Below are 24,116 nucleotides of genomic sequence, written 5' to 3' on the forward strand. Positions count from 1 at the left end.
AGTCCATGGGACATTGCTACCCAATTCAAGGTGGGTTTCCCCACCTTAGTTAATCCTGTCTGAATGCACCTCCACAAACATACACACATGTGTCTCTCGGGTGGCACTAAATCTTGTCAAGTTAGCAAGGACAATTGCCTACCCTACTGTATACCAAACAGTTGCTAAGGGCGCTATTCAATTTTAGCAAAGTATATTCTTCACATTAGCACATATTCTGTGTGTATGCTGCTGGGGTGGGGCTCAGGGCCTTGCATATGCTACATAAGCACTCTGCCACTAAGTTGCAGTCTGGGTCTGAAATTACCATATTTTATTTATCCGTAATCTGTATCATATTTTACATGCCAGTTAGTTTGGACAATTCTCAGTTATGCAGTCGCATAGTAAATGTAGGAAATATTTGGACTCATTTTAGACGTCAGAAAAAAAATTACAGTGTGTTCAACCATGAGGATAGTTAAAAAAAAAAAGCATTTGCTTTACCATGCCTTATAAAGAGAACTTGAGCAAATCCAACACAGCTTTCAAATTGGCCTCAACTGTATGACAATTCAAACTAGGGAAGACAAATTAGGCAAGCCTTTCAACATATGTTTTGAAGAATAAAATTGTTGGTATATAATATTTAAAAGCTTAAGGGACACCATTAGAAATGTTTTTCTACATGTACCACATAGAAACTTAATACAGAAATTAAGATGGATTTTTTTTAAGTTGAGCATGCTGGGAAATACTACTGTGGTGGGCAAACTTTCCTCTCTTTTCTGTTCTCCATGCTCATTCATCAAACAACCTGAAACAATTCCCATAAACACATACACACACCCCACATACTCAGAGAAACTCAGTGTTTCTCATTACTTTGAGAAATAGGGACATCTACTTTAGTACGAATACCATAAGTATTAAAATAATGATTTTGACTATCTTACTTATTTAAAAACTGCCACAATTTTGAATCTTGGTTTTCAATTAGCCCAGCAGCCTTGTGTTTATAAAATCACATCATTTCTTTTAAATATTTATGTGTTGGAAACTGAATAATATTAATAGTGAGTCAAATAAATGGCCTTTATGTTTCTTAACTTGGACCCTGAAGCTCACAAAGACGGCCTATGGTCGGTAAAAACACAGGCTATATCATTTTATTTATATGGAATTACTATGAGACAAAATTCTCAACTTTTACTGGGTTTCCATGGAGACTGGTGGTCTAGATGAGTTGAGAATCCAGTGCCTCATAAGCATCATGAATGCTGCATCTGAGTAAAGAAAGTTGGATTTATTAAGTCTAGGTGATAGATGACTTGTTCTCTGTATGTTTAAAATGGCCCATAGCCAGGGGGGTAATACATTATGCAAAAGGACTACCTTAAAAGCAAAATAAATAAACACAATTTTCTTTGAGTCAAAACATTCCATCAATGCTTCGGGTTAGAACGTGTTAATACCTCTAGAAAATTAACCAGATAGCATGCATGCAGAAATGTGTTCTAAAATGATGCAGATGTAGATCAAGCCTCTCCCAGGGTACTGCTGACTGGAGAAAGAACTGTCTTTGTTATGTAAGAGGTGTCACTAACCTCCTGAGAAGTGGGCTGAGGCCCAGAGCATCTCAGTGTGTTTGTCCTTCTACAGAACAAAGCAGTTGTTCCAAAGGGCATGCCCACTGAGTCCTAGCATTCTCACTTGGCATGTGAGCCTAGAACGCTAGGTCTTTATTTTTAAATTACCCTCCTTTTCTTGCTAAATTGATGGTTAAGTTAGTCCTTCGAAGCTGCTTTGGCTAAAGGACACTGCTTAGTTGGACCCAGTTTAACTTGAAACAGGAAGGCACCCCGTGACTCCGATTTTAGTTTTGTCTCTCTTCCTTTTGCTTTGTTTCACACTACAACTTGAGTGCTTACAAGGCTGAGTACACAGTTAAGTCACTGTCCTAAACCTGAAATTGCCTGGGATCACAGGTAGAGCAAACCCTCACAGACAGACGGTCACATATGAGGACATCAAGCAAAAAAAGCAATGATTCTTTCCAGAGCACAATGATGGTCTCCTGAAAAATCAATCTAAGTGATAAGACATCTTCAGACCACCCTACAGGACCAAAGCTGAGCCAGTGATGGATGAGCCACACCTGACCTCAGGTGCTAACTTATGAAGCACCTTGCCCCAACTGCCTTTTTGATAGACTTGGTCACTGGGCCTCCTTATCTGCTTCTCTCCCAAATGTGGCCTTTTTGAATAAGTCTCCGATGTGTGCTTTTCACCCTTACTCACGTCTTCATGGTATGGGTAACGGAGAATAACTTAGTGCTTACTGAGCCAGAGTTTTCCCCTCCAATCCTCCACCCACACTATTACTTCCCCGAAGCCAGGGTTTTCCCCTTAGATTCTCCGTTATACCATTACCTTCTGTCCTTGAAATAAGTTAGCTTAGCTGATGGCTTTCATGGGAAAGGGTGAAGAAAAGATAGAAGATATAAGCACTCTCGTTTTCAATACACACCTAAAAAACAAAACTAGGGCCACTGAATTGATTCAGTGAATACAGACTCTTGCTGCCAAGCCTTAGGACTTGAGTTAAATTCCCAGATTCTGCATGGTAGAAAGAGAGAACTAACTTTCACAAACTGTTCGCTGACATCTGCATACATACTGATGTGTATATGTACACACACACAAACACAAGTGAATAAATGTGTTTCTAAATGTACTCTGTTTCATTCAATCCATAGAATTTGTCAAGTAGCAAATTTATACCAATTAGGAAAAATTTTGAAGTCTCCTAGATATTAGACTCACTTGACTTAAATTATTACAGATCCTGTTTTCACTTTAGGTTTCGGGAAAGAAGGAGATGCAAACATCTGTTACTTACAAATTACTGCGTTAAACGGGGTAAGAGTACAAAAATAAATATCACAGCAGCTAATGTTTCCTAAAGATGTTCTGTAAGAAAAACAACCAATGGCAACAAAATTAAAGCCATAAACAAAAGTTAAATTTTGTCATATGGAACTTTTCAAAAAGCAAGGTATTAGATATTTCATGACTACCAGCCCCACCCTTTAGTTTTTTAATTCTCCCATCCTTCATCCCATCTTAAATTCTTATGTGTTATTGCATAAAGCACCCAAGTCAGTATTCAGCCCTAGTTTGTGAACATTTAACATTTTCAGTGATGCATTGCTCCACGTTTTTCTACAGGAGGCATTCTACCCTCTGGCTCATCCATTGCTGTATGTCGACGATTAAAAGTTCAATCTTTGTTAAATTGTTCTATTTTGGAAAGTAGTAAATCTTTATTGGTTGTAAACTGTTAATTTGCATAAAAAGAGAATTCATATAAGTAGAAAAGACATGAAATAATTAATAAAAACATTGACTTTACTTGTGTAAATTTGACATTAATTATAAAAAATTCATACTATACTAGTTTTACTGATAATTCTGTACTACCTTTATAAATTAAAACTTCAGTTGTCTATGTCTAACATAAATGTTTCAAATTGGAAAAAAAAAGTAAAAGCCCAAATGTATAGTAATCACCATCGCAATGACATTGCATTTTAATATATTGACGTGTATATAGGTATAAATGTATGCATGTTTAGGGTTAAACTCAAAGTCTTGAACATGCCACCCTTTATCATCATTTTGCTTTTTTTGGTATTTTAAATCAGTTCTGTTATATTTCCAAAAATATTTTAATTGAAGTTTTTGAGAATTTCATTTTCAATAGTTTTTAATCTGTAGTCTTCTAGTCTATGGATTTTTTTTCTCATGTAATTGGTCCAATGAATCTAAATTTATTCTTAGTGATATTTTCAGTTTGTTTTCCTAAGATAGTTGTTTTTTTACAATGTAATCCAGGTTGGCCTTGAACTAAAGATCCCCCTCCCTGAGCCCCTTGCCATTGGGATTGTACTATCATGCTTATTATAACCTATTATCACACAGCAGGAGAAACAATTATGTTTTACATTTCTCTCTAATATGTAATAACCAATCTTCTTCATGTGGTGTGATAAATTTTAGAAAGGTGCCTATTCCTCTGAGGCTGTGCAAGTCTGTCACCTTAGAATTCCTGAAAGTGAGTCAGGGAAGGAAGATCACAATCTAAAAGCCAGACTAGGTCTCATGAGGAGTTAAAGGAAGCCAGAGCTAATTAGAGAGCTTCCATCTGGGAAAACAAACAAACAAAAGACACCCATAAACATTTATAAAGCATTTTGTAAGTATGACCATTTCACAAATTAACAATAGCCAGTTCTGCCCTAGAGCATAACCTCCCATGGTTACAGGACCAAGCAGAAAATTTCCTATCATGCCTCAGGCCTCAGATTTTATTAAAAAGAGGCTGATTACCCAGTTATAAAGTTGCCACTACAGTACTAGTGAGATTATCTTGTCTAACGGTCACCACTACAGCATTCAGGCTGCAGAATGCTACATTAAATTTCATTGTATGTACTTATGAATTCTCAAAAATAAGGAAAAACTTAAATGTGAGAGAAGTGTGATTGAATTCAATGATAGGCTGTTTGCCTGGTATAATCAAGACATCTGTCAAGTTGCTTCCTCTCTTCAGCTCATATGAACCAACTTAAAGAAAAGCCATATGTGGGTCTAGAAAGAAAATGAAGGCGCCATCCCCAAAGAGGTGGAGACTCCAGATCAGACCACCTCTCAGGTTATTGTTGAAGATGCGCTAGAAAAAGGCCATGATGAGTCCACGGTTTTCTCATCTGTCATCTCATTGTAGCCAGCAGTCTCCATAAAAGACATTCGCAGTCTTTGACTGCCTTCCCATTGCAGGAAGGAATTAAAGAGAGAAAGTTTCCTTCTGTGTTTTTAGGGTGGACCTTGGGAAAATTACTTTCCCCAGCACTTTTTGTCTTCTGTTTCTCACAGAATGACAAACCTTTGAATATGTGCTTCCAGTAGCATTATGACTAGTACAATTCAGTTGGTCATTCTGTATATTAAATATATGTTCATTAACCTAAATTTTCATTCTCATTTGTAATCATATGTCAATGTCTTCATATCTTCAGATATTAGTGCAGTTGAATTATGAAGAAAGACAGAGGCATGAATATTCGCATTTATAAAGTTTGAAATCAGAACCCTTATGCAATTATCCATTCATTAGCAAATAATTTCAGGAAATTTAATGTTGTGAAGTAAAAAGATGGTTTAAAACTCACCTTATACCCTGGGCAGTGGAGGGGAGGGTCCCTGAACTGACATTGTCCCATAGTCAGACTGATGACTATCTTGAATATCACCATAGAACCTTCGTCTGGTGACAGACAGAGACAGAGACCCACATTGGAGCACTGGAATGAGCTCCCAAGGTCCAGATAAAGAGCAGAAGGAGGGAAAATATGAGCAAGGAAGTCTGGACCATGAAGGGTTCTCCCACTGAGACAGTGTACCTGAGCTAATGGGAGCTCACCAATCCAGCTGGACTGGGAATGACCCAGCATGGAATCAAACTGACCCATCTGAATGTGGTTTATAGTTGGGGCAGAATGAGGGGGCCAATGAAAATGGCGCTGAGTTTCTTCTCTACTGCATGTATGGGCTTTTGGGGATCCTATTCTTTTTGAATTCATACCTTGTTCAGCCTGTAGTAGTGGGAGGGAGGGCCTTGGACTTCCCACAAGGCAGGGTGCCTTGCCACCTCTTAGGATTGGAGTGGGTGGGGAGGAGGGTAAGGGGAGCGGGAGGGAAGGGGGAAGAGGGGGAAAAGTGGAAATTTTAATTGGTATTACTTTTAAAGTAATAAAAATGAAAAAGAGTTACACCATCAAGGGAAAAATAAAAAAATAAACAGAATTTTCAAAAGAGGAAACACAAATGTCTGAGAAACATTTTTAAAAATGTTTAATATCCTTAATCATTAGGGATATGCAAATCAAAACTGCCTTGAGATTTCATCTTACACTCCTCAGAATTCTTTTTTTTTTCCCCAAAAGCGCGATTTTATTTATACAGTCCTAACCAGCTCAGTGGCAGGAGGGGTGGGAGAGGTTCCATCTTCAACCCAGGGACCTCTGTGATGCTGGTCTGTTGTCACCAAACACACAGACAAGTGGCATCATGGATTTGGTAAAGTGATGACAACGTTCAGTCTCTCTCTGCTAGAGCAACAAGGTGAGCATCGATCTCTGCTTCTGAGAGAACCCTGAGTTTAGGATTTTCGACTGTAACTACTCCAACTTCTATTTCTGAAGGCTTGAAGTCAATCGACAGAACAGTAGACAGGCATGTGATTGCAGTCTCCACTGTTTGTTCAAATGTCCAATCAAATTTCTTCTTCACTTTTTTTTTCAAGGAAGCTAGTTGACTCTGTCTGATTGACACCTGCTGCGGTGGCTTTAAAGCCACAGTAGTAGCCTGCAGGGTCACACTTGTACACTTGAGGACCTTGTTCTTCATCAATACCAATTAAAATCACACAACAACCGAGCGGCCTCATTTCCGCATTCTGTGTGTAGACTTGAGAAATATCAGCGATTCTTTTACACAGCATGTCCACAGGCATCTCATAGCCGTACTTGTATTTCCAGTTAGCTGCCTCATAGCGTGCCCTCTGTACCTGGGGTCTGCTGTCAGCTGTCATCCCCGTCATCACACAGCCAACGTTCTCAGTTATCTTGAACAAGTGGGTCACCGTGCTGGAATCCAGTAATTTGTCGGGTACTTTCTTCTGCGTGACAATTACTGCACAGTCTTTTCCTCTGACCGCCACAGATGTGAGTCCACCCTGGTTAATAGCCTTAAAAGCATATTCTACTTGGTAGAGTCGGACCTCAGGAGAGAAAATAGTAATGTGGCGGTCAAAACCAGCGCTGGACCCACGGGACATGGTGTACCCCCTATTTCAAACACAAAATGCCTTCCTCAGAATTCTTAAGATCAATAAAATAAGTAAGAGTTCATGCTGGTAAGGATGTGGAATAAAAGGAACTCTTTTTCTATTGCTGATGGCAGTAAAAACATGTATATCCACTTTATAAATCAGTGTGTCAGTTCCTCAGGAAGAGGAGATCTACCATGAGGTCCAACTCTACCATTTGGGCATATACCCAAAGGTTGCCTTATTCTACCAGAGGTACTTCCTCAACCTTGATCACTGCTGATCTATTAATAATAACCAGACAGTTGAAGCATCCAACAACAGAAGAATGGATAAAGAATATGTGATCATGAACAAAACATAGGATTATTCATCAGTTAAAAAAATCCACAGGCAAATGGTTGGAAATATAAAAACATCATCCCAAGTGAGGTTACTCAGACCTAGAATGACAAATATGAAACCCATTTACGTATGGGTAAATATTAACTCTTAAGTCAGCTATGACCAAGTTATAATTGATATAACCACAGAGGTTAGGTATAGAGTAAGGAACTAAGTGGAGCAGAGAGGTCTCCCTCGGAAAGGGAAATAGAATAGATAGTTATGAATGATTGGGAAGATGTATAAGGAGGATGAAATGAGGTAGTAGAGCGAAGAGAGATAAGGAAGGAAGCAGGGATAAAAACAGATAAAATTAAGAGCCATTTGAGGGGTAGTACAATTTGAGGGGTAGTACATTTGAGGGGGTACAGCAGAAGCTTCCTAAAATATACACATGTATGAAAAAGCTTTAAACGGGTACTTTGAATATATATTATGGCTTCCAATTTAGTGTGTTAAAGAGTCTGTGATTGTTTCTTGTGCTTTTTCTTAGACTCTTTCCTTCTGTGTTTGTCTTTGTTTATGTGTTTGCTTTGTCTTATTAAAACATGCTATTTTTGCTTTATATTATAATATATTATTTTGCTATTAGCTTTAATAATCTATTTGGTTGACAGAGGAGATGGGAAGGAACTTGGGAGAGTAGAAGAAGGAGAAACTATAATCAGGATAAATTATATGAGAAAAACAATCTATTTCAATAAAAGAAAAATGTCCTAAAGAAGAAATGTGCTGTATTTTATAATTTAAATTGTAATATTTCATTAAGAACAAAGACTTTGCTTTATATTCCATGTTTCTGCAATGCCTAATTCAATATAAAACCAGCTCAAAACCTGGTGAGCTCATGGGCTTGCCAGTCTGGCATGCACAGTGAGGTATAAGAAGAGACCGTTTCAATAGTCTAGGAGACAAAAGCTAATGCTCCACCTTATTTTTTGATGTGCACACAATAAGCACATGTATGTACCTATACTCAAACACAAACACATGCTAACACACACACACGACTTTAAAAATTACTTTAGTGTGAGGTCAGGTGGTAGTGGCACATTAAAGGATAAAAATCTTTAATCCCAGGCTTTGAGAGACAGAGGCAGGAAGATGTCTGAGTTTGAGGTCAGCCTGGGGTTTACAGACTGAGACACAGGACAGACAGGTCTACCACAGAAGCCATATCTCAAAAACACAAGATAAATAAATAAATAGATACATTTTTTTTTAAAAAACTGTTTTAGTTTGAATACATTTAATATTTATAATAAAATAGTCCATGAGATTTTTTTACTTAATAGAGTTTTATATTTTTAGTATATTTATCTGATTGAACCTGTTCACGCATCGCCACCCCCAGGTGGCCCTCTGTAGCCTTTGTGCGGATTACTTGTGCTCTCTTCTTAGAAACCGGTGGATGGAGTCCTTCTCTGAATAACTCCTTCAGGGTTGCTGGGGTCAAGAAACCATGAATCCTCTATCTCTCAGACCACAGCTGGAGCAATAAACTTATGGTTGGTAACTTACGGTTTTTCATTAAGTAGCTTTGTAAAACAGGATGAAAGAGTTGAGTTTTGCCTTTTGACCACTTCTTTTCGGCCTTGCCATTAGACTTATTTACTGTGTATTTTTGTGTTTCTTGTGAAACTTTCTGGCATCTTCTTACTCGTCTTGCTGGGGGAGTCTGACAGAGCTAAGAGAGCGGCACAAGGTCATAATAATAAATCTCTGCATATTTGGGGTATACATACATCATATGAATTTGAGAGTGAAAAATACAGCAGACAATATTGTATTTTGAATATTATTTAAAACATGTCAAAGAATAGCAGTACAAGAAGGGGAAAGAGGAGATAAATGAACCAAAATGAACCTGAAACTTCAAAATAATGTCAAAACTATGGGGTGACATTATATTTTTTCACCTATACAAATATTTTGCCTTTTACAATATATATTTTATGTATGCGGTTATCAAAAATAGACTATAAAGTTTTTAACAGAAGTGTTTGTGATTGGTATTTAGATATATACAAATCTATAATGATACTAACTATATAACTCCTAATTAAGCTATTGAGAAAAACTTTATTTTATTTATCTTTTATACCTCGTCTACAGTGTGAATGTGTTATTGGAATAAATAGATATTTTATGGAGAAAATGGGAAGGACCAGCTGCATATAATTATAGCATCTACTGCTTGGTAAAAGATGAAATAAAACATACAGAACACATATTTTTGAGCCAGGAGCTCTGTGTACATTTCATGGAATACTTGTTGTAATCTCTTTAGATTTGTACAGTTATCTCCATAAGCCCAAACCCTCAGTGGCATCTGAATGTGGCATGAAGAAATAATAAGGTGGGATTTAAATCCATTTTCTCCCTGCTTTTAAAACCAATCGATTTTGAAATGCCATGGCAACCATACTCTACGAGTCCTAGCCTCAGCATGAGCAGTCTCTTGCAGAAATTTACCAGAAAGAGTTCAGATCACTTGCCCCAGCTGTTTATTTTCCTGGAAACTGGGTCACTGCCGTTGCATCCAAACTGGTACCATGGTTCACGGGATCACAACAGCCATCCACCTGGCATCAACGTAGCCGCATAGCTGTACTTGATCACAGTACTCTAGAGCACCTGTGTTTGGGGAACTATTTTCTGTGCTCTCATCGCAGCAGTAGCACTGTGGCTTCATTCTTCACAGCAGCAGGCTCCAGGTGAGGCAAATACAGAAAATTAAAATGATAAAAAATATAATAAACCAAAAATTTGAAGAGTCCCTCTGCTCTCTCTGAAAGGCTGATCCAATGAAACGTTCAGGATCCCATCATTTTCTTTGAACTCCGGGACTTCTAGGTTTGGTTTCATTTGTCATCTCTGTGTTGAGTAGATTTTGTCATGTACAACTTACCTAAAGAAAAGCAAAGAAAAGTGACCATTGCATAAGGGAAGTAGGGGAATTAGAGGGGACTGTGTCTATTATTTTCAGTGCAGTTTGTCCCGAATCTGAAAGCACACCCATCCTAGATTTTTGTCCCAGAACTCTTTCAAAGACAAATTGCTTTGCTAAAGTGAGTGTGTCAAAATAAAGGCAGGACAGAAGAGTAAAATTCCAGCAGCAACCTTTCTACATTATAAAGGAAAAAATGAAAAAAAAATAAGGGCGATACAGTGCTATAAATGTGTGTATGTCTTCAAATTTGATGACTTGATCAAAAACTTAATTGATTTGCCACTAGTATTCTAGAATATAATAGATTTAGTCAATTTTGAAATAGAAATTTTAAATAAGTGTGATGTCGTTGACAGTGATTACACAAAAAGAGTAAACACATGTTTAGCATGGGACATGCTTAACACACACGTATTTCCAAATCATGTGCTGAAGTCTCTGCCTGTGCTGGTGCTGTCTCTAGACTGTTGTGTTTCCTTAATGTTTTCTACTCCTTCACAACCATATTTCATGCCTGATGATTTCTGACTGAGGTTGTCAAAAGAGGTCCTGGTCAGGACCATCTCCATCAGATTTCATTCATATTAAAGTCAATGTGCATCTGAAAGCATGTGTGTATAAAGTTTATACTTAATACCAGACATGGTCCTTTTTCAGATATTTGCCATAAATTTGTATGTTGATTTATGGTTTTAACATAGACAACTCTTCAGCTTTATGTCTTCACTCTGTCTTCAATGAACCTAAATTCATTGTACTTTCCTTTTAAAAAAAGTCAATTAAATTCTATCTCATGTGCTTTTAATGGTCACCTTTAATTCTATCCTTCATACCTATTTTCTGAGTACAGAAAAAGCATTTAGACCTCATTGTACTTTGTTTTCTTCATGCTATCATTTCTCTCCAAAATGCATCTTTGGCTTATTCCAAAATTTGATGCAATTTATATTTAAGTCCTACCATGCTGTCTCACAAGCCCTCAATACAACATAATGCCGATTTTGCATTGTAAAATCCTTTTAGTACATCCCTAAGAGTACACAAGTGAGACCAACATTCCCAACATTGTTCAAAGTTCAAGTTCAGCATCTTTTCTGATACTCAAAACAAAACAAAATGAGAGCGAGAGGGAGAAAACACTGAGCTGTGGATCCACATAAAATCCAAACCAAATTGCACTTCCCAACATACACAGACATGGTATACACATGTTTATCCCTGAAAGGTGAAATTAAGGCATAAAAAAAAAAGGAATGAAATGGCCAAAACACAACAGGGCTATCAGTATCTCCAGAGTCAAAATTGGGAGTAATTAGAAGAATGATTTACAATTCAAGGGAACCCTAGCAAATCTGTATCTATAACCTAGATGGCCACAACCTAAAAGAGCACACTTTTAGGTTCTCCAGAGATTTCCTGAGCAATCAGTCCCCAGGCCGAGTGTCTCTAAAGGCCTATGTTTATTTTCACTGCATCTAGCTTCTTTCATGTCTTGATAATTTGCCCTCTCAGTTGCTTGATAAAGGAGATGTGACCTTGCTTCACATTCTTTGGTCTCCAAACTTTCCTATGAAATTATGGTGGACAGCTCTATGATCCTACAACTCCTGTGATTTATATCTTGAAGCATTAGCTTCACCTAGACACCAAGTACTGTTTCTTGCTTGGTTAGTACCTATGCTAACTGAGACCATGAATTTAATGACTTCCAAGTGCATGGATGTCTAAAAATACAGCAATCTACACAGCCCTGCTCCAGCAGGGAACCATGAAGCTCCTCTCTCCCAGCAGTCTTTTGATGCTTCTCCTTTATATCCTAGAGCCCAGAATGACTGAGTCTCATTCAGTTCCTGGTATGACGTCGAGCCAACTTTTCTCTTGTCCTAGTTCAAGAATCAATGACTCCTTTTAGTGGGGCTCCTCTAAGACATCAGTTTCATTGTAACAATTTTTGTCTACACGTTAATATTTAAAACTCATCTGCCCTATTTATTTTCAAACCTTTCACTCTAAAAGAGGAATAAAAGTAACTGAGTGGTAGACTCCCCTAAAATTCCCTCCAACATATTTATTTCTCTGCCTTCTTAATTAGACTACCATAAAGCATCATGAAGTTGATAAAATGAAAGTCAAGTTCTTTGCTACAGGATGATACAGTAGTCTCTGGTCCGCTTCTCAGCAGCTCCTTGCTTAACATCTAAAGCCACAAGAGCCGGACTGTCAATGTCCTCACTCCTACTGGCGTTGCCCTCTTCTGCCACTTCCCCATCATTACTCATCACACTCTGCTTGTCTCACCTGTTGCTCCAGATCCTCCCAGAAGCAAGTTCCAACGACTTCTAAATTACCACATCAGGTAGATACAAGGACTTCACATCTCCAGAACGAGTTTGCTGGGGTCCAGATGTTCAACCGGTGCAGCTCAGAAAAACATCCCTCAAGAAAATAATGATCTCTCTCCAGGATGAGAACGCTATTATAACTGGTGATGTCCAGAATTCCTGGATTATCATGAAAACAAAACCTAGCTTTCTTCTATTTGTCATACTCTTCCTCTGAAACGTGGGGAGTGCTACCGGTTCCAGGATAAGGACCTATGTTTGGATGCTAATAAGTATAAACGAAGCCCATGTAGTCTAATGTGAGGAGGAGTCAATATTTGCTTTACCTGAGATTACTTCAGTAATTTATGTACTCATAAAAATGTTATGCAAGCATATATGACACTTGGCTACTGTATCATATAAAAGATGCTGCAAACACTTGGCACAATACTGAAATGTATGAACAACAAAACAGCATACAACTTACTGACCACAGCAGATGTAGAACTCTGAACCAACGTCCAGAACTATTTGCATAGTAAAATTTTCCAAAATAAACAAATGTTTCCTCTTTAAAATGTATTCACTGGTAATGCAATGGAAAAATCATTGCACATTAAGCAATTATTTGTTATTGTTGGACATTGTAAATTAAAGTTGATCTTTTATCAAAAGGAAAAACGTGCAATTAAGAATGTCACAGAAGAACTAGTCCTAGAAGGTGAGATGTTTTTGAAATCCTTATTCAATCTTTGCTACCTTGTTTGTTGCTATTTTATTTTACAAATAGATCAATGTAGACATGATTAGAATTCTAAAATATAAATGGCTTAACTTAGGATTTCACACTGTCTTTAGAGTCAATAAAAATCACTGATTTCTGATTTAAAAATGTCTAAGCCAATAGGATAAATTGCTAAAATATTTCCTTAGATCCAATAAGTTGAAACTCATTGAAAGGAATAGGGATTTTTTTCTTTTATAATTTTTGTTAAAAGTACAAAGTTGATTTTATAAATATATATGTCAGGGAACTCCAATCTACTAATATCTTCATTGAACTTGAGGTTGACCATATTTTTCAGATAATAGACTTCTTTTCTCTCCATCTTATCGCTTTTCATTATTATGCTGCGTAAGTATATTATATAATACATATTGCTCAAAAACCAATCTAAGAGCACAGAATACTTCTCCAAGAGTTTCAGGAGCAAAGACACACACTCATGTACATGTTTATACATATGCACCCAAGTGTGCATATATGTGCAACTGTGCACACACAAGCACACAGTCAGACAAAACAAACATCTAATAACTGAAATTAAATAATTTTCAATATTCAGTTTAATAGATATATCATAAATCAGAAAGAATTTAAATTTTACACAAATAACGTAATTATTTAAAAAGTAATTTTATTTGTTATTCAAATATTTTTAAGTAAATACCCAAACCAATACATTTGTGTGTAAATAAAATGAAAACAGGTGGTATGTATACTTTTATATTTACATTAAAGTTGGGTCCTTTATAGTCAAATAATTATTTTTATATGGTTTTTAGGGGAAAAACAAAAATTTGCTACTATACTTCAGACATGCCATTAAAAGGATCAGTAAACTGGTTGAGTACCTTGTAACAATGACAGCGTTGTTTTGACATCAGAGTGCTAAGAATCTGCATATTTTTGATATCCTAGTGGATCAATTTGTATTTTTATGATACATGTTTTTATTTAATAATTTGCAGTATAACTTAAAAAATTCTAGTGCTTTTGCTAAAATTACAATTATAGCAAGAACCCCCCCCAAAAAAATAACCCTACATATTCGCCTCCAAACAGTTAGTAAACCTGTTATAGGGTATGACTAACACACTCCCTTCCTCTCCCCTAAATTTCTCCTACCCAGGGGCTGGGCTTTCCTTCTCTATTTAATCCAGTCATTTTGTTTACCTGGCACTTTTTGGTCTGTTCTTTACACTCTTGGCCTATCTCATCTCCCTGGCTGCCCCTCTTGATAGTTGCTCCTCTTGGGCAACCCCTTCCTTTCTTTTCTCACATGGTCCAACGCAGGGACATCACTTTGGATTCTCTCAGATGTCCCTGTTTCTGGTTATGCTCTCCCTTTTATCTACAATAAACCTTCTCCACAACACCTGGCAGCAGTCATGTTCTTTCCTTTTTTATTTCTTTTTTTCATTTATAAAAGTATAAATTCATCTGTTTTCATTCTAAGTCTATTGACACACAAATATATAAGTCTGTATATTCAATTACGAAGATTTAACTAATAAATAAAATTACTTTTTAAATAAGTTATGTGTTTGTTGATTTATTTTTTTCAGTAAGCTATTCTCTTGCCCACATCATAGGCTAATTCTCAACTGTACACAATAAAGTGGTTAGGAAGATGAGCAGGAAGCCTAAGAGTAGAAGACCTGAGACTGGGAGACGGGCTTTCAGCTATCAGATTTAAGTTCTCCTGCAAACACTCCAGAGAGAGAGTGTGGTGAGCACACACATTCTCAAGCTCTTCTTAACAAGGCATTTATGGATTGTTAAGTACTTCTAAGCCTCCCGCAGAGGCCGATAAACTAAACAGAATGCTAGGCAAATATAGAACTCTTATTTACAGTTAACAAAAATTGGAGTTCACAGTCTGGCTACGAAGAGCGAGCTCAACAAAGATCCTAGAGTCTCTAGACTAGATCCTAAAGTTGTGACTTAGGAGTAAGGAAGGTCTGAATTCCAGTGAAAGATTTGAAGCCAACTGGGTACAGGCTCAATATCAAACTAATTTATGATCATTTAGTCAAGCTTTAGCTGCATGTCAGTAACAACTCGAATGCACTGGCAAAATAGAACAAACAGCAAGAGAGTAAAACAGGTGAAAAACAACAGCAATGAACTCATAGTTGATCTAGATACTAGAGTTTTCCATATATATATTTAAAAATAAATATAATTTGTATATCTTAAATGATGAAAGATTTATATTAAATCTGAGAATTAAATCTATTTTAAAACATAATAGTATGGATATTCAGACATAGAAACATCATAGGTGATATTAAGACACTGAAGATGTGTTTTAGTAGGATATTGGACATATTAAGCACAAGATAATACAAATCATTCAAATTGATAAAATGAAAACAATTATGTCTGGGAAATATATACTTAAAAGAAATAAAGTTTTATTTAAAAATCATTTTTTCCAAAGGTGAAAAGAAATGGAAAGCCACAACCTTCACACTTTGGAGAAACCATGAAGAATAAATGCAATGAAAAACATGCTCATACACATAACAGCAACACTTTTGAAAATTAAATATAAGGAGAAAAACCAGAAAAATAGAAAAAGCATAAAAATATATCCTACTACTAAGATTATTCCATGTCTCAGCTGTAATAAATAATGTTGTTATGAAACTTTCCTTACTAATCCTTTGACATAAATGAGTCAAGATATAGTTCTGTAGGGAATGTGACTGGGAGTGTAATTTTTCTCTCTCTCTTTCTCTGTTTTTTGTTTGTTTTGTTTTTTGTTTATTTGTTTGTTTGTTGAAGGCAGGGTTTCTCTGTGTAGCTCTGCTGTCCTGGAACTTGCCCTCAAACTCACAAAGATCTTTCTGTTTCTACCTCCTGAGTGGTGAGATCATAGGTTAGTAATTTTTTTACCTTTATTAAACATTATTTTGTTCCTCCTCAGTGGTAAAATGGTAACTAAAGATCAGAGCTCTTAAATTCATGGCATAGGTCATTTATAGAACACAATCAACCAAATGACATTTTTGAAGGACTGAAAGAAAATACTCATCAGCCTTGAATTCTATATTCAGCATAATTATACAGTAAAGCATGGAACTTTTAGACTAATTTATATAATCTATTATATTTAACTAATATATGTATATATATAATTTTTCACTAACACTGAAACTAGAAAATTTATTTAAAATATTTTATTCAGAATCAAAGGCATCACAAATCAATTAAAGCAATTACAGGAAATACTGAACAGGAATCTAAAGTACAGCTTTGTTAAACTCATGCGGGTCAATCTTCCAGTGGGTTTGGATGAATGGTCACACCTCTCTTTCTTGCTTGGAATTCTCTAGGGCTAATAGAAACAGTGTACAGTGAATTAACTCTTGCTGACAGTCGTTATGATGGTGAAGGTTGAAATTCAATGCTCCCTCAAAAGGCTAACATATTGGAGGTTTGGTACACAGATAATAGTGCTACTGAGAATGAGTGGATCCAGAGGAAAATAAAGGGGTCACCAACTGACTGATCAATGTGTCAATCTGCTGATACGTTTCTAGATGAATTTATTATGATGGAAGTATTTTACTGGATAAAAATGTCACAGATATCCTGTGACTTTTGTGTTCTCTCTCTCTCTCTCTCTGTCTCTCTGTCTGTCTGTCTCTCTCCATCTCTGTCTCTCCTGCAGTGAGGTAAACAACATTTATTTGTCTGATATGGTTTTGCCTATGGTACTGTGTCTTCACACATGAAACAGGAAGTCAATCAACATAAACGATGACATCAGCGTTCGTGAGCCCAAAGAAGTCTTTCCTCCATTAAGTTGATTGGCTTGTGTTTGTTGTTACATCACCAATAGGATTGAAAACACAATGATGACTGGATTAATGATGCTGGATTTAGAGATTTACATTTTGAAGCTGTGATAAATATTTAAACAATAATCCAAGAAACGATGGTGCTAAAAATGGCAAAAGAACAAGAAGTTATTAAATAGTAAATTACATTGGGCCATATTAATCTAAGAATCTGTGTTATAAAACCTTTGGTTGCCATTAGGGACGAACAAAAGAACACTTAATATAGATTAAAAATTATAACCCTAGCCATATAGCCCATAGAAATAAGCATTCATGTCGAAAGACTAGTAAAAAGTAATGGAGTCAAAGGACTAATATGAACATTTCACAACAAAATTATTTATAACAGCTGAGAACTAGAAATAATGCAATGACAGTCAGCAGTAAAACAGGAAAGTTATACAGTACCTGTTGAATGAATTACTATGCAACAAAGAAAACTAACAGAACAGAATTTCAGACACAAACATCTAAGAGAAAGAGCAAAACCCAGATGTGAAACTGTATATAATGTGCCTCCTGCCTGTAATACCAACACTTTATAGTCTGAGTCATGAGGATCATGAATTCTAAGTCAGTCTGGGCTGCATACCAAGACTTTATATCAACAGAAAATATATAAGGTATAGTTGCATTTGGTTAAAAATGGGTTAAAGGTAATAGATGGTTTTAAAATCAGACTAGTTAACACTGGCAAAGATGGAGGGATATTAACAGAGACAGTAGCATGGAGATTTCTTTAGTTCGGGTTGTCTTATATATTTTAATATGAGTAGTGGCCTTGTGGTTATTTACTGAAATCTCTTGAGTAATCCAGTTGTGATTTGGGCTTCTATATGTGACAAATAAATATTTGTTAGGGTAAATAGATTATGAGAACTTTTTCATTTAAAGTGAATTTTTTTAATATGTGGGATTTAGAGAACTAAATAAAATTTAGAAAGGCTCCAGCTAATATGCAAGCTCTATTGCATGGAAATGCTATTTTCTTGTTTGTACCCAGAATAATAAAAAGTCAGTCTAATTTTCCATTTTAGTTTCTTTCCGCAAAATCGATATACAAATGATTGTTTTCTTCCCCTCTTTTAGCATATGCTATCTCTTAATGTGGATCTCAAGCACTTCCATGAACACAGCAGTGTATGTGATACTGTGTTATACGATGCCAGTCCATAACAATGCCATGGGAGAAAAATGGGATTTGAGCTTAATTATTGGTTCTAGTCTAATCAAATATCCTCAAACATTTCCTCCAGGGATGGCAATGCCTATTAAGCTAGGAAACCTTGTACAAAAGCAGTCAACAAAGTTTATAATAGGTTTCCCTCAGTTACAAAATCACCTTTGGAGATCACAAGAAAAGTACAACTAAAACTTTCTTTTCTGTGTTTTAAGCATGTGTTGCTAAAACATATATCATGAGTCATCTTGTTAATAACATTAGAGGAGAACAGATCAAGCAAAAACCATGTGTTTTAGAGCAACCTGCCAGGAGAAATCTTCTAAAACACCCTTCAAGAACTGCTTAACTTGATTTTGTCTCAAACATTGGGGGCTGACTGTGGAGTTTAAGTTTAAAGCTAACATCCAGGTGACTATTTCCTGGAAGCCTGAAGGCTCCAAGACTTGAACTGGAAAGAACAAGGTTACACTTTGTGCAACATATTCCACGCCATCTTGTAATTCAAAAGATCCCAAGGATGCAGGCATTTGACTCACTGCTATTTAAAGAGAAAGGTATATGTATTCCAGCAATGAGTCTATCTCGATTTTAAGATAATCTTTTTCCCTTAATGAGTCTAGAGCTGCTATTCTGTCTACTATAAAATTTCCTAAATTGTAAAGTGTGTGCTATTACATAGGACAAAAGTACTATGGAATTACAGAGGAGGGGCTTTGCTGGGGCTTTATCAAAACCTGTGAAAAATCTACTGTAAACCTTAGCAAACAAATAGTAGAAAATCTCAAGGGATTCAGAAAACAGGATGCAAAAGTCTTCATTCCAGGAATTTGATTGAAATAAACTCCTAAAAAGATGACATCACATATTGAGCAAGAATATACAAACTTCTCCAAAAAATGAAACATTAATAATTGAAATGTTACTATGGTGATGACAGTGACTGTGGCAAGTATTTAAGTAAGATACTTCATTTAATTTCCATAAAATTATTTCATTAAAAATGCATGCAGTTTTGGTGAGTTGGCTCAGTAATAGTTAAGAGTATTTGCTTCTCTTTCAGAGGATCTGGGTTGAGTACCAAACATGTATATGGTGGCTAACAACCATGTGCAACTCTCATTTCAGGAGTTCTGATGACCTCTTCATGCTTCTGTAGGAACTGTGCACACATATGGTGCACATACATAAATACATAAATACATAAAATAGGCAAATATTACTGTGTGAACAATAAATAATTAATAAATAAGCATATACATTTCTGTGAAGGTACATATAAATACATTATTTTTTGTGTGCTCCTCTGTGTGTGTATGTGTGTGTAGTTATACATAGAGGCTGAAACAAATCATAAAGTCTAACATGGTTGTTAAGTTGCCATGAGACAAAAATCAGAGAAGATATAAGATACCTGGGTCTGTCTGTTGACTGACTAATCATGCTCTTAATTTTTTTTGCACAATCCTAAAGTAATGTTGTGGGAGTAACTTCCGCTGCCTCAACCAATAGTCGCTAAAATACGAGCCCACAGTACAGCAGGGAGTGACTTCCGCTCCGTCAGCCAATAGCTGCTAAAATACCAGCCCACTGGGGCGTGGTATATTTCTCTTTTAAAAAGAGAAACAGATCTGGATCAGGCTCTCTTGGTTCCGGCTCTTGGTTCGGTGCTTGGTCCCGGCTCCTGCTCCTGGCTCCTGCTGCAGCGACTAGGTTCCCTTCCTGACGGTTTATGGTGTATGTAAGTTTTACCCCCCAAAATAAATAACCCCTTAAAACATAACTGGTGTGGGATTGATTCGCTGATAAAGTAATTTGTGTAGCATTCCATTAGGTCCAATTAAAGGTTTATATCGCAAAAATTTGAATATCTGGCTATTAAAATAGTTTGTCCTCATTTAAACATGCAATGTATCATTAAGGACTATGGGTTGGTAGTTAGTCATCTATAATAATCAAATTTGTAGGCATGCTAGTCATATTTTCAAGGTTAAACAGAGATATCTTTTAGATAGGTGGACATCAAACACTTCAAAGACCTATAGACTATGATATTTAAGATGTTTTAATAACCTAAGGCTTTTAGTACAAGCGAGGCTTTTAGTACAAATTGGCGCTCTGGAAGCACTAATGTATTTCAAAAAAGGATCTGCAGAGTATCCAATGTCACATTTTTTTTTCTGTTTACCTTTGGCTGCTGCAAAATCTAATCAACATTTCTTTTTCTTAAAAATTCTAGAGACAACAGCCACAAATCTGTAAAAGCATGGATTCTCCAGGAATTTTCTTCCAGTTAGTTGAAATAGCATAAAATATGGATAAAGTTTTAAAGTAAAATCCAGAGTTAATCCATTTTTATATCCTTTCCCCATGTATACCAGAAGACAGGGAAATTATGAGTATAGATATTCAAAATTTATCTCCATCATGTGGAACTTTGGGAAATGTTCAGGAGACTGCTGCATCTGCCTGAGGAGCAATAGATATCATGAATGGAACTTTTACTAGCCAGTGTGTTTGGGAGAGTGGGTGCTTTGCTCTGTAAAATTGAATGATGTTTCCTTACATTTCAGTCGAAATAATCATTGTTTGTATATATAATTCTTTGAGAAATGGTTAAAAAATACGATTTGTGGGAAGCTGAGGAGTCTCTGAGTGAATTTTACAAAGTAGATGGAGTCCTGAATAAATTTTTACTCTTTGACGTGGATGTGATCTTGTCAAGGCCTCTCTGTTGCAGACCCATGGGAGAGGCAAAGCCTTCTCCAGGAGATTTTCAGTGGGATGGGAAGGCCTTCTTGTTCTGGTTGGAATCTGAATGCTGACAGAGTTTACTAATGATTGCCAGTACATGCAAAGACTGGCAACTGTAACTTCCTTCTGCTGTATGAGTGCACCCTGAAACTGTTTCTCTACAGGGACCTATTACCAAGGCTGGCTAACCCCTCCTTCTGTTCCATACATAGTAAACACACTGAGATTTCAGGTTGTTGCTTAGGTGGTGCCATTCTATCAGAGAAAGCATAACCCACTTGAATCCAGATTTTCTGGGGTCAGTGTTTCTGTTCTTTCATTACCTCAACACCCTTGTCATGTCAGGTAATATACACATAGGATATGTTGGAGATTATTCTTAATAACTCATGGATAAAAGAAAAAATCAAAACAAATTGCATATTACTTGACTTTAACAAATGTCAAGCTATTTTGCATTTGTACATATGAGCACTTTGCTCTATATGTTTAAGAACTCTGGGAGAATACACAACTGTTGGAGGGAACAGACACGTCTAGAGATAAGAAACTAGAAAAGAATTCAAAATTGGATGTTTTTCTTACTCAAAACCTTATACACTCTAACCTTGCTTGTATTCCAGATTGGAAAAGTTTGCTCTTTCTCAAGATCATAAAAGTGTTTTCAACATGGGGAGTACCAGATAAGACCGATGGAAAGTGAAGTTTGTCCTGGGAAGCAGTTTGTGTTTCTTTATACAAAGGCAGGAAAATGAACCTTGCAGAATATATTTGCATATAGCGTATCAATTTCTTTGGTTGCATTTTTCTATTAGTATTACTATTATTGAGCATCAACATATTAAATATTCAAGTATGCTAAATATAGTTATTGTACCTTTTATTGACAATATGTCTTATAAAAAACAAAACTTTGCATATGTTTTGTAAAGGCAAAGGTATTTGGTGGAGAGATAATTGTACAATATATTTTGTTTATTACTGTCTTGGCTAATTCTACATGTGTTCGGCACTTAACCATTGGAACTCTGAGCTTCCATTTGTGTTTTTCACATACTAAAAATCTGAGTGGCGAAACTGCTTTTTAACTATTTAACAAACACACCCAGAAAAAAATTAAAAGACATGCATTTGGGGTGTTCATCAAGCCATATTTTAACTGAAGAAAGAAATTGTCTTAGCCAGGGCTCACCATTATTAGAACACAACATCTTAAAAACAAAATAAGTAAAAAATAACATAAAGTACAAACTAATTTTGAACATTTTATCTTTATTTTCACTTAAATTTCTATACTTACTTATTCATATTGATGGGTATCCTATAATTATGAATCAAAGGTGAATTTTTAAATTTAGACAAAATTCTCATCAGCAGATAGTGTGTATAGTGGAAACTTCTCATTGACAAATACAAGAGAGATTAGTAAAATGAAAAATTAATTTAATGTATTATCCATCAACAATATCAGTTCTAAATATAGTGTTTGAAAAGATCAGTTACAATAATGAAATTATTTCATTATAACCATGTAACTAAAAATTTTTAGAAGCTGAAGGTATGCTTAAAACTTCAACATATTCTCAATGAAAAAGCATATTGCTGTTTTAAAGGCACCTAAGAAAATAAAGTCACCAAAGTTTCTCCCCTTTGAAATCAAATAAACCATGGTGCAGAGTATATTGCTTAAATCACAGAATATACAACTTTACCAATCGATTTGTAAGACTGTATCCTCACGGTAAACTGCTTGATTCTTTAGGACATTGGACATTGGCACTGTAACTTTCCAATGGGCCAGTACTCATCTCGCCCCAGAAAAAAGTTGAAAGGTCTGAATAAAGTGTGACATATGTTCAGCGACATTAATAATCAGCTACTTCTACTGAAGTTACATTTAGAGAGAAAACAAATTCACACTGAGCAATAGAACTTAGTTACCACTAGATGTGATGGAGAAACACCTTTGGCTTCTTTTCACACGCACTTACTGGAGAGGTAATAATTGGTCTCATAATTAAAGTGCCAAGGGAAAAAACAAACTCATCTATAAACATATACGTGTTAATGGATACGCAAAATCATAAACTCCTTTGTGAAACACAGATGCTTTTAGAGTTTTGGTGATATCTGGATGGTAAATTCTGTCATGCACTCTATGTTTAAGCTTTCTCTCTTTAAAAATACTTTAGAGAAACTGGGAAGCAGCACTATTCACTGTCTAACTGTGGCACCCTGAGAATCACATAAGGTCAAGGGCTTAAATCACAGGTGACATAAAAAGCAACTACTTTCTGTTTGGGTATGTACAGGGAATCTCTGTAGCCCCATGCTGTAAGACAATCTGAAAATTGGAAAATGGACACTCTTGGTGAGAGAGTTTCCCTTCTCATAATACATTAAAGTCCACAAACTGAAGCCAAACAACTGATAATTGCATATGGCAAATGGAAAGAGCTGAGTGAAGACAGTCACTGTGGGTAGCTCTGGGTATCTCCTGTCTGAAACAGCGATGAACATAACAACTCCAGTGTAAAGGCATGCTTTACGAGGAACTGACTTAATGTGATTTTGTTTTCACTATTTGGAAAGATATTTCCCCTCTTCCCCAACAGCTTTCCAGTCCCTCTTCCCAACAGCTTCCCCAACTGCAGCGTATAAATGCTAAAGAAAACTGGGCGCTGTGTTTGTGTGAAGGTATTCAGGGTGTGTTCTGTCATCAGCTCATTTGTGTAGTCATGAAAATATTGCCAAGAGCTTCAGAGGCTCTCCCACCATAAGTGAAGATGATTTCCAAAGAACTGCACAGAGAGGGCAGAATAAATCTCAAAAGTAATATCTTTGTGACTGGGGGAGTGACCTATGCTCATAGGTTTTAGGTCTGTATGAATGTGGGCTTTGCTTATGAGTCAGGTGTATGACAAGTGTGTTTTCTGTCAATTTTTATTCTCACATGAAAACATAGGCATAATAGGTCAGCATGGGTTTCTCTACCCCTTCCTATGTAGACTTAAA

At 36.2% G+C, this 24,116-nt stretch overlaps 1 pseudogene; it reads right to left on the bottom strand.

Moving 5' to 3' along the window:
• Positions 1-5,977: 5,977 nt before the first annotated feature.
• On the bottom strand, positions 5,978-6,926 carry LOC125390354 (proteasome subunit alpha type-6 pseudogene; annotated as a pseudogene).
• Between the last annotated feature and the right edge of the window lie 17,190 nt (positions 6,927-24,116).

This window comes from Myodes glareolus, chromosome 13 (genome assembly GCF_982192425.1).
Source record: "Myodes glareolus chromosome 13, mMyoGla1.1, whole genome shotgun sequence".
In the NCBI taxonomy this organism is placed as follows: Eukaryota; Metazoa; Chordata; class Mammalia; order Rodentia; family Cricetidae; genus Myodes; species Myodes glareolus.